This window comes from Ceratotherium simum, chromosome 8 (assembly GCF_057802395.1).
Source record: "Ceratotherium simum simum isolate JZ-2026a chromosome 8, ASM5780239v1, whole genome shotgun sequence".
NCBI classification, from domain to species: domain Eukaryota; kingdom Metazoa; phylum Chordata; class Mammalia; order Perissodactyla; family Rhinocerotidae; genus Ceratotherium; species Ceratotherium simum.
The window spans coordinates 80,175,623-80,187,415 of NC_141907.1; positions in this window are offsets into that span (position 1 = coordinate 80,175,623).

Below are 11,793 nucleotides of genomic sequence, written 5' to 3' on the forward strand. Positions count from 1 at the left end.
AATAGTTTTCTCCTCCTTTAAGAGCAGCATTTCAACAGTAGAGAAATAAAGAATGCAAGAAAAGGCCTCAGAGGATTTATACACTCCTTTTGCCCTTTGCAGTTAATTAAGTGACCTCAACAAAATGGAGAGCATCCATTTTTAAATCTCAGAATCTCAGAACAGTAAATTATATCTGAAAATCAAAATACAAATGGTCATCTCTGCTACCAGGTGAAGGGAAACTTCAAGGGTGGATTAATTTAGCTTTTTGTTTCATCTATTTCCTTCATTAACTTTTTGTCTTTCCACTACTTATTGCTTAATTTTTCCATTCAAATGAGGCGCAGGGGGATTGAGGGAGAGGGAGAGAAACGACATATTAAACTATTGGCTAAAATTAAGTTTGCTGATTGTCTCTTTTGTGTTTTCTCTCCCGGTTGACTATTAGACTATAAAAATCAATCAATTATTTTAGAATTAAAGACCTCTATTACAATGATATATGAAACGGAGAGATTATAAATAAAAATAAAAAGTTAGGAAGAGGTTTTTCACTGTTTTGTTGTAAAGTGGGAAAGCAGGTATCCTGCAAGCCACATCTAACCTCTGAGTCCAAAAACCTGGCTTTCAAGGAGGCCTGTGCTGCTGAGTCAGAAGGACTGCCAAGAGCAGCTCCCAGCTGTGGAAAGTTCTCGATTGTGCCTAGGAGAGGCTCTGTCACCAGGTCTACAGAGATGTTGAGCCTGCATGAAGAAAACTTGCCAAAATCCAAGGAGATTAAAGAGGAAGATGAGATTGGAGGAACTGAACAGGGACATAAAGCATGGAAAGGTTTGGCATATGCCAAAGAGGTTCAAAGCTGGTTCAGTAAATTGTCCAGAAACCCAACTTTCTTATGTACTTGCATCTATGGGCCCTACGTGTATTTTTATTTTTGTTTTTTTGGTGAGGAAGGTTAACCCTGAGCTAACATCCGTTGCCAATCCTCCTCTTTTTGCTGAGGAAGATTAGCTCTTAGCTAACATCTGTGCCAATCCTCCTCTACTTTATATGTGGGATGCCTGCCACAGCATGGCTTGGTAAGCGGTGTGTAGGTCCACACCTGGGATCTGAACCTGCGAACCCCGGGCCACTGAATTGGAGTGCACAAACTTAACCACTACGCCACTGGGCTGGCGCCACCATTTGTATTTTTTAAAGAACTGAGTCAATAAGGATGAGCATTCTATTAACACTATGTGGGCTTTTTTGTATTTAACTTTATGTTGCCCTCAGTGTCTACAGTGTTTTGTAAATAAGTACTCATTCAATATTTGTTTAGTTTAATTTAATTTAATTATAGATAGAATCTCCCAGAAGCCATGAATCAAGCCAGGGAAATGACTTTCTTTTCTTGGTTTACTTTAGAATAACAGGGACACTTTACTTTATAGGGGGACAGGTTTACTTAAATAACAAAGATATTTATTTAACCACCTAGTTAAGTCTAAAAATAATAATAAACCTTTCCAAATATAATTTTTTAAAGTTTCTTACATTTTTCTGCCTAGTTAATTTTGTTCTTTAACTAATTTTGTTATTAGGTTAACTTTGATTGATGTTGTTATACTACTATTAATATATTAAGAAGGCAATTTTAGTTCTAGACAAAATTTTATCAGGCTTAAGAAGATAATGATTCTAATAGCATTATTTGTTTATGCAGAAACAGAGAATGGTTTTCCACATTAATCTGGGATATCTAAGAAAAGAGAAATATTGGGTGCTAATTTCGATGTCTCCAGCAATGTTAAAAAAAAGACCATTTAGGGGCCCACCCGGTTTCCTAGTGGTTAGGTTTGTGCACTCTGCATCGGCTGCCTGGGGTTCACAGGCTCGGATCCCAGGTGTGGACCTACGCACTGCTTATCAAGCCATGCTGTGGCAGGCATCCCACATATAAAGCAGAGGAAGATGGGCATGGATGTTACCCAGGGCCAATCTTCCTCAGCAAAAAGAGGAGGATTGACAACAGATGTTAGCTCAGGGCCAATCTTCCTCTCTCTCTCACACACACACACACAAACAATTTTATAGTACTGTATCATAAAAGTGAATCTTGGCAGTAGGTAAATATTTAGCATGAATTTTCTGCTGGCAAACTTAAATGATATTATCAGTGCATCATGTCATTTTTGAAGTTTTTTTTGATGTTTTATTATTTAGGCTGATAACAAAATAGTTACTACTATACATGAAACATAAAAAACACTGTTCTCCCGCAAACATCCAAATGTTGTTGGTGTTTTACTCATCCTCCTCTTTTACCAGAACCTAGCCCAATGCACAAAATGTTATTTATCAGGTAGCTGTCACATAATTAGACTATTTTATTAGAATACAGTAACATCAGGAACCTAATATAAAAACAAATACAATGCAAAAATTAAAAGACTCTGACAAAAATTTTTGCAAAGGCTGTCTCTCACTTATGATAGAATTATTTGCCAAAGGCTTAAATAATATACATATATTGACTATTCTTGAGAAACCCATTACATTCCATTATCCTGAAAGGTGAGCACTGACTGAGAAGAATGTTGTATTTGGATTACATTTTGTCCTTGGGTCATTCTTACCAGCCCGTGTTTCCAGGAACCTTAACTACTTAATGCACATCACCATTTTGTTCCTAATAAGTAAAATGCTCTCCATTGAATCTAAAGTTGATCGATGTCAGCAGGGTGTAGTGGTATATGAATATGTAATCTTTTTTGACCTAAAAACTTGATCTTTGTTTGTTTTTTCTGTCTTTGTCTACTTTATTAGAAGACATCAATTGACACATTATGCACCCCTCATCCCCCAACATTGAGTGCAGAATTTCCCCCTCCTGACTGGGAAGCAGAAAACCATTTGTTTTCTAACAGAAAAAACCTCCCTAACCAGAGAGAAAGCAAAAGAGAGAGAGACTATTTTTAGTGTGTTTTGATCTATTTGTTCTATTTCTTTTCTTTTTTTAAATAAAGGGTTAATTTGAGAGTGGGGAGGAAAAGAAGATATGATCCAAAAGGTCAGGAACCCCTGAACTAAAGGGGCAGACCTAGCACAGGGCGGCCACCCGGGGGTTTTGCTGAGTGCCTTAGAGACACACGGAGGAGTAGCAGTGCCGGTGTTCAGGAGTGGGAACTTCATGTTGCCCCACAGCGTGACCTCACCAGTTGACTGCTCTCACACCAACAGCAGTAGGAGAGAGATTAGATCCACACTACCAGACTTCCTTCTTTCTGCTTCTATTCATCTGTGAAGATGTTTTCCAGCAACACATCTCAAGGTACCTGTAAGACCAAAGCATACACTCCTGTTCCAAATACTCATTTCTGCGTAAAGTGGCTGCCGGTTGAGCCATGCGTGTAAAGTGGAATCTACTCATACTCCCGTGACCACAATTGATTGTGTCAAGACGAAGTGGCTGACCAAACAGCAGCTATAGTTCCAGCTGAATATGAGAACTGCCACCAACTGAGTGGTGACAATCTGTCCCAATCAAATAAACTCTCTTGTGTGGTATGAATGCTGAATGTACACAGATAAAGCAGGTCATTTAAGCTCAGGTAATATCTCAAATGACTGAGCTCCATTTCTGGCTCTCTACCTGACTTGTTTCACATCGCAGTCTTGAATCTGACCTGACCACATCGCCCATATTGCTAAGAAGGAGATGGTATCTAAATACTTTGATCTTCAAAGCCAGCAATGGCAGGCCAAGTCTTTATCAAGATGACGTCTCTCTCATTCTGACTCTTCTGCTTCCCTCCTCCCAACTTAAGGGTCCTTGTGATTACACTGGGCGCATCTGGACAATCCAGGATAAGGATAAGCTCCTTATTTTCAGGTCAGCTCATTAACAACCTTAATTTCATCCGTAGCCTTAATTCCTCTTTGCCACGTAACAACACATTCAGAGGTTCTAGGGAATAGGATGCTGACATCTTGGAGGACCATTCAGTTATTCTGCTTACTACAGATGGCTGTTGATAAGAACTGAGACAACATTTCAGATTCAAAAGAGAAGTTGCCATTTGTGTGGTACACAGATGACCAACTCTAGTCATGCAATATACCTGGTAGTTTGAGACAATAAGGCTAATTCTATACCCAACCATGCTGGATGTGACTTCTAACAGTTGTTATTACACATGGTAGCTCTAGGATTGGATAAGGTTTGAATTTCAGGGAGACAGTCTACCAGTTTATAGCTGGAGAGTGTGGGGCAGTCAGGGAACAAGACTTTCTTGTTAATAAATAGAAAATGTCCCCGCTACGAAATTCATTTCTGTTATCTTTCTCACTATTTTTTTCTTTTGAAGATTTTCCAGGATTAAAATAGGCTTTTGTTATTTATAAGACTTAAAAATGATTCTTGCAGTAGACTGTTCAAAACACTAAACGACAGAACTTAAATTATTTAGGGTTTCTAAAAGTCTTCAAGTGACTCTTACTGTGGAGTGCCCTGAAACAATGAACCACTGTGCTTCAAAGATTTAGAGCCAGGTTTGCTCTATTCCATCATCAGTCAACAGAATCCAAAAGGAACAGACACTGTTAACCTCCTTCCTAACTTCCCAACTGTAAAAAAGATAATGATAATTGGAGCCTAGAAGTTCTCCTGTTTCCTGGAACATTTGAGTGTGTTTTATTCTAGTTTCTTTGCTGTGAGGCTATGGGGGTAATTTTCACAAGGTTTTCTCCCCACGTTTGCACACACACACACACACACACACACCTTTCTTCATATATACCACTCTTTAATACATCAGGCTATAATAATGGATGTAGATATTCATAAATTTTGGTTAATAGTCTTCTATACTTTTAAGAAAGCCAGGGTTTAGTTTTCCTCCAGAAAAACACAAAGCAACTTTAAATTTTTAATTATTTATTAAATGAGTCATTAAGGACATTTTCCATATCTTGGAAAGGTTTAAACAGAGCAAAGAAGAAATATTTATTTTGTGGGTGTTTAGACAATACTTTAACATTTTTCTCCATATAAATATTGTTGTCAAGAGCTATTCCTTATACTTTATACCCCATGATCTGTCTTGTCTTGTCTACACAGCCTCTCTCACTCAGTTTCTTCATCAGTACCCACTGTTGTTTCATTTGAAACTAACACTCATTTTGGCTGAAGGTTTTTAAGTAAATCAAAATGCTATGGGTTTATCTATAATGAAATTACTGAAATGTCAGGAAACAGCTCAGTGCTGGGAGAGGGGCTTTGACTGTGTGATAAAGGACAAATAATTTTCACATGGAAGTCCTAGTCCAGTCTTTGCATGCAGGGCAGAGCCTGATTCGTCACTGACAAGAGCACCATCAGAACATCCTTTGACCACCTACAAATGGATTGTGGGCCTCACAAAGTGGTTCTTAAATCACCCCCAGGTCACGGAAGATGATAACTATTTAAGTAAGAAGGGTATGTTTGAATCTATAAGATTTCCCAACTAACCAGAATCCCTTGTGATTGGCAGCTCAGATCCTTGTGGCTGAACAAGTGCACATCATTGCTTTCTTCTTGGTTTGCCTTTCTCTTTGGGCTTATTCCATTCCTTTTGGAGGTATAGCTCATAATCCAAATGATCTTGACTGCTACTTGACTTAAATGGAGGAGGTTGGAGGATAAAGAAGGAGACTCAGGTATGAACCAGAGCAGTGATTCTTAATAGAATATTGTCTTCTCTTAGAAAATGTTTTTGAATGTTTTGAGGAGTGAGGATTTTTGTTTGTCACAATAATCAGTAGATGATTCTTCTGGCATTTTTGTAGACAGGGATCAGGAATGTTAGGAAATCTACAATGCACAGAGCAGCAAATGATATATTTTCCCAGATCCTCTTTTATATGTTTTATACACATTATTTGTAATCTTCATAATAACTTGGCAAGGTAGATATTATTAACCCCATTTACAGATTGAGAAACTGAGGCTCAAAGAGGATAAATGACTCCTTCAAAATTCAAACTGAGGTCACTCTTGTCTCCTATCTGACCCACTTGACCTACTAGGGCTTCCATTCTGTCACACTGCCTCAGTTTTCAGGCACAAATTCTGTATATTCTTTCTAAAATCACCTCTTTATTTTCATATATTTTATATAACAACTTTTGTGTTCATTTTCACCAATATAGACGGCTACCACTGACCTGCTATCCACTCATCTTTTTGTAGCTAATTGTGCCACATAGAGACATAATCTTTTATTTTTTGGATCTAGGGGTTTTTTATTTTTAGGGAAAGATTCACCCTGAGCTAACATCTGTTGCCAGTCTTCCTCCTTTTTTTTCTCCCTCCCCAAAGCCCCAGCGCATCATTGTACGTTCCAGTTGTAAGTCCTTCTAGTTCCTGTATGTGAGCCACCACCACACCATGGCTACTGACAGATGGGTGGTGTGGTTCTGTGACTGGGAAACAAACCCAGGCCACCAAAGCAGTAAGAGTGCTGAACTTTAACCACTAGGCTATCAGGGCTGGCTCAATCTTTTATTTTTTATTTGTATTATAAATCCATAAATAACTGATGTAAAAGAAATCCTCTGCTATAAAATGAGAGCTAAATTAACAAATTCTAGTTTTACAAATGTAATACTAATGATTCACCATATAGTAAATACAGCACTGATAAAATTTTCACAGGAATTTCTGCCTTCATTTTCTGGAGAACTAAAGTTTTACCATTTCACCTCCTAAATCTTTAGAGGATGATCATCTGAGAAGAAATATTCTGCAATATTTCAAAACTATGTACCCTTACATTCAGGACCATTTTATATCTACCATAAATGCACATCTCCTACCAATATTTCTATGCTGAATAATATCATAAGTTAATTTCCACCTTTCCTCTCATGATTCAAAATTCTGACTATTCACCATAATGTAATATGGTTCTGGTAAACATCAAATGTTTCCACATTATAGAATTTAGGTTTCTCTAATATACCAGTGGATATGATTTAAAATTATTCAATGTTCTTTCCTTTTTGAAAATGATCTGGTATCAGAACTTAAGATTCCATAGCATGTTTTAGGCTGATGCAGTTTGACACAATCACTGAATCACATTAGTACTTTTGTTACATAGCACGAGATATTGCACACAGGGAAATAAGAGAAACTAAACGAGGGTCTGCTGCTAAGCACTCTAGCCTTTCCCTTCAATTGCCTCTGAGGGCACGCATCCTCTTCCTTCCTTCCTTCCTTCCTCCCTTCCTTCCTTCCTTCCTTGTTTCCCTCCCTCCCTCCCTCCTTCCTTCCGTTCTTCCTTTCCCCCCTCCCTGCCTTCTCTTTTTTACCCCTATTTGATAAGCAGTTATCAAGATGGATGTGTAACAATGATGGCACTCTGGGATTCATGCCCAAGAAGAAAAATATATTTATATCTACCTCTGCACAAGAAAATTTCCAGTTGACTTTCTTCTTTGATTCTTTTTCCCCAATCTTATGGCAATTTTATTTGCTTTGTTGGTGACAAGCCAGCCATTCCACTGGCAGTACTATAAGTGGTATTTATGCTTGCCCATGAAGGAATAACACATACATGTTGCCATGATGTACCTACTGTGCAAAGCCACTTACCTACTATGGGAGAATGTGGAGAAGAAGAGCAGATAGGAGCAAAGGGATCTAACAACCTACTTGTTTCTAATACTTTCCTCCAGGTGTCTAAAATATGAATAATAGTAGGCAGCATTTACCAAATGATTACAATGTGCATCATATACATTGTATGCACGTATCAGTGTATGACATTGCAATATGTATCACAGTAAGCCTTTTATATACACTAACCATATAAGAGGTCTCATAGACTGCTTGTCCAAGGTCCACTAGATTTGAAATATCTGACTTTAAATTGAAACTTGGGTTGATTTGATCCCAAAGCTTGTGTTTTAAATAGGCTACACTGCCAAAACTTCCAAGCACCACTGGGAAATATCCTCTCCAGAGCCAGTAGAATTTGGGAATCCCTAAATCAAATATTCAATGACTCACATTAGGCCACTCTCTCTGCTAGTCATAGTTCTAATGCCAGGGTTATCTTCCGGTTCCTTGTAACCCAGAACTCAAAAATCATTGCATATCATTTTTATGAGCTGAATTTGGAGCTCATTTCTAGAACATAGCCCTTTGATACTTTCTAGAACTCACATATACCACAGTATCATTCTTGGCCTTCAGTTCCCAGCTCTGGTCTTTCCATATAGTGCCATATCCTTCTGATTCCACTAAACTATCTTCCTGGATCACTGCCTAACCCTGGCTCTCTGACTCCCATGAGTCCTCTTGCTTGCCTAGATTTCTTCTTATCATGTATAATTAGGTTCTCTTAGACTTACTACAACACTAAATGGATCTTTCAAACCTCTGGATACCTATTCCTTCTGATGGGGTCTATTTCTAATACTTGCTTAAGTTTCACAAATGTTTATTCTACTATATTCTAGAAACTAGCTAGGTGTTGAGAATATTATAGAAAGCAAGACAACAAACAGTGGTTCCCTTGTGGAAATAATAGTTTAGTGAGGGAGCAAAACAGAAACAAAGAAAATGAGAAAATAAATTTATTAGAAGTTAACACAAGTGCTATTAAAGAAACAAATGAGTGTTTTGATAGGGGAAAGTGTGGGTTAGGTGAGTATTGATTTAATAGTGTAGTTAGGAAAGGCCTTTCTGAGGAAATGGAATTTAAATTGGAGCTCAAAAACATATCTGAAATATATCTAAGGAGTGAAGTGAAGAGTAATGCAAAGAGAAGAATCTGTATGCACAAGGTAATATAGGTAGGAAAGAACTCAGCACGTTCAAGGAACTGAAAGGAGGCTGGTGTGGTGTGGTGATGAGCAGAATTAGATGAGGTTAGAAAGGTAGATGGTAACCAGATCAGGTATACACCATGGTTAAAAAATGTCATATTTATTTTAAGCAGGGTAATGACAAAAGCTGATTTCAGTTTTAAGAAGATTCTTCTAACTGCTACATTAAAAATTATTGGAAATGACAAGTACAGACTTGAAGAGACCATTAGAAAGCTGTTCCGGTTTTGTAGGCAGTGATAGTTGGTGGCTTGGGCTTGGGTAGCGACACTGAAGATGGAGACAAGTGGAGTGCCTCACATATATTTGTGTGATAAAAACTTATAATACTCAGCTAGGGTAAGGTAGCAAGAGAAAGGGTAATAAACGCCAAGATCTCTTACTTGAGTAACTGGTTGGGTAGTAATGCCATTTAATTAAATGGGAAGAAGTAAGGGGATTAGGATGGACTTGGGAAGTAAAATCAGTAGTTCAGATTTAGACATACTCAGTTTGAGATGTATGTGAAACATCCAGGTTAGAAATGTCAATTAAAAGTTTCATACATGAGTCTGTAGTTCAGAGGCGATCTCTAGGCTGCAGATAGAAATTTGAGAAATCCAACTTATTCTGTGAGAATGAATGACAACCTAGAAAAAGAGCATAGAAAGGGAAGGAAAGTACCTGGGACAGACTTCTGACTAATTCCAACATTTGAGGCTGAGGAGGAGAAGCTACTAAAGAAAACTGAGAATTAGCCAGAGAAGTAGAAGAAAATCCAAGAGAGTGTCTCTGAAGCCGGATGTGAGTAGAAGGACGGAATCAACAGCATCGATGCTGCTAAGAGGTGGAGTAAAATGATGATGCTGTTACTTTCCAATTCTGACAGCCTCGTTATGCCAATACTCTTTGCATCAGTACTTAAGTTTTTAAAAAGTTCTATAAATAATCCTAATAGTGTCCAGATTTCAGAGGAAATCTTCCTGGAACAGAGGGAGTAACTGAGTTAAATATGCCATTTAATCTGGAAATTTCCCAAAATTTGAAGGCATTTAATCTCGGAGTTTCCCAAAATTTGAAGGTAATCTATTCTCAAACTCTTTTGTTGAGATGTTCCTACATTGTTTTCATTTTTAAAAAATAATAACCAATTAAAGTAGGATCATGTTAAAAATATTTGTTTTGTGTTCAAACAATGTTTCTACCATATGAATTCTGGCAATCTATCTGGATCTTGTAATATTTGTTGAAATTTGGCACATTTACTATCCCTTAACTATGGGTATGGTCCTTTGTGACTATTTGGCTTTTCTTTCATGTTTCACAGCCATCAGGATTAATCACACAAAATATTTGAGATTGTCATAATATCTTAGTTTTTACTTGTACTTGCAGCTTGCTTCTTTATTGAGCTGGGATTTCCCCCAACTGCAAGATTTGTTCCTTGTTATGGTAATAATTATTAGTAAATCTGTTAGTTGATATTTTTTATGATATTTAAGTAGGAAGAGATTCACAGATATCATATAATTATTTCATAAAATAGACATGATCTTGATTCATATTAAAAAGTTAAAGGATACAAAATTCTTTCAACTAATGTCTTTCTATTCAAGTTATGCTCTACAAAATAAATCACAATAGCAGAAAAACTTTGATGAATAAGGGTTAAAGAAGAATTTCAGCTACAGTACAGTTTACCCTTTAAAGTGCACTGCTAGTTCTATTGATATATTCAGTGTTCTTTCTATCCAGGAACTCCATGAAGGAAGGTGCCACATCTGTTACTCGCAGCAATGGCACAATGTCTGTTGCATAGAAACCTCTCAGTAAATGTTTGGGAATGAGTGAGTTAAAAATGATTAAATGTAAGATCTGGTCCCCTAATTCAAATATTCTATTTGCAACTTAACTTTGTACTACTTGACTATCAGCCCTGTGAAGCTAGTTGCATTACATCATTCTTAGAATACAGGAATTTTTCTCAATAAAAAGCTCAAATATATTTACACTAAAAAAAAGAAAAAAGAAAGATACAAAAGAAAAAGAAAGAAAAATTCTGAGAACTTAATTTCCTTATTCTGTTTACTCAGATGGTCCGTGGTTGGTTGAAAAATTTTTCCCTACATGTACATCAGAATGGCTACCACTAAATTCCAGTGAAATTGCAAAGAAATTGGATCACTTATACATCACTGGTGGGGATGTAAAATGATACATCCACTCTGGAAAATAGTTTGGCTGTTTCTTATAAAACTAGGAATGCAAGTATTGTATGATGCAGCAATTTCACTCTTGAGCATTTATCCCAGAAAAACAGAAACTTATGTACACACAAAAACCTGTACACAAACATTCACAGCAGCTGTACTCATAATAGTCAAAAGATAGAAATAACCAGATGATCTTCAATAGGCACGTGTTTAAACAAACTATGTCATGTCTGTCCCATGCCATACTATTCAGCAATAAAAGGGAATGAACTACTGAAACTCCCAACAACTTGGATGAATCTCCAGGGAATTATGCTCAGTGAAAAAAGACAATCCTAAAAGGTAATATACTATGAAATTTAGGTATTTAATTAAAAAGGCAACAATAAATATGATCTTCTCTCACTACCATTGCACACTAAGTAGGGCATTTAAAAACCACGTCAAAGCATAATTCTAAACTTTAAAAAATTAATTAAGCTTTATGAGACTCTTACTGTATTGTTATTTTTCTCATTTTGATTAGCCCAATACTGATCCATGTACAGGCCTTTGGGTACTGCTGATTTGGAACAATATATTACCTATAAATTCCAACATCCAACAAACAATTTTCCTAAGCCTATAAGTACTGGGTATATAGATACCAAAATGATCTTCACCTTGGCTGTATTTATTATGTGCAGCGACTGCTGGCTGTCCCCCAAACTCCATTCTCCCTCCCTCCTTCTCCTCCTCCCCTCCATCTCCCCCTTCTTCT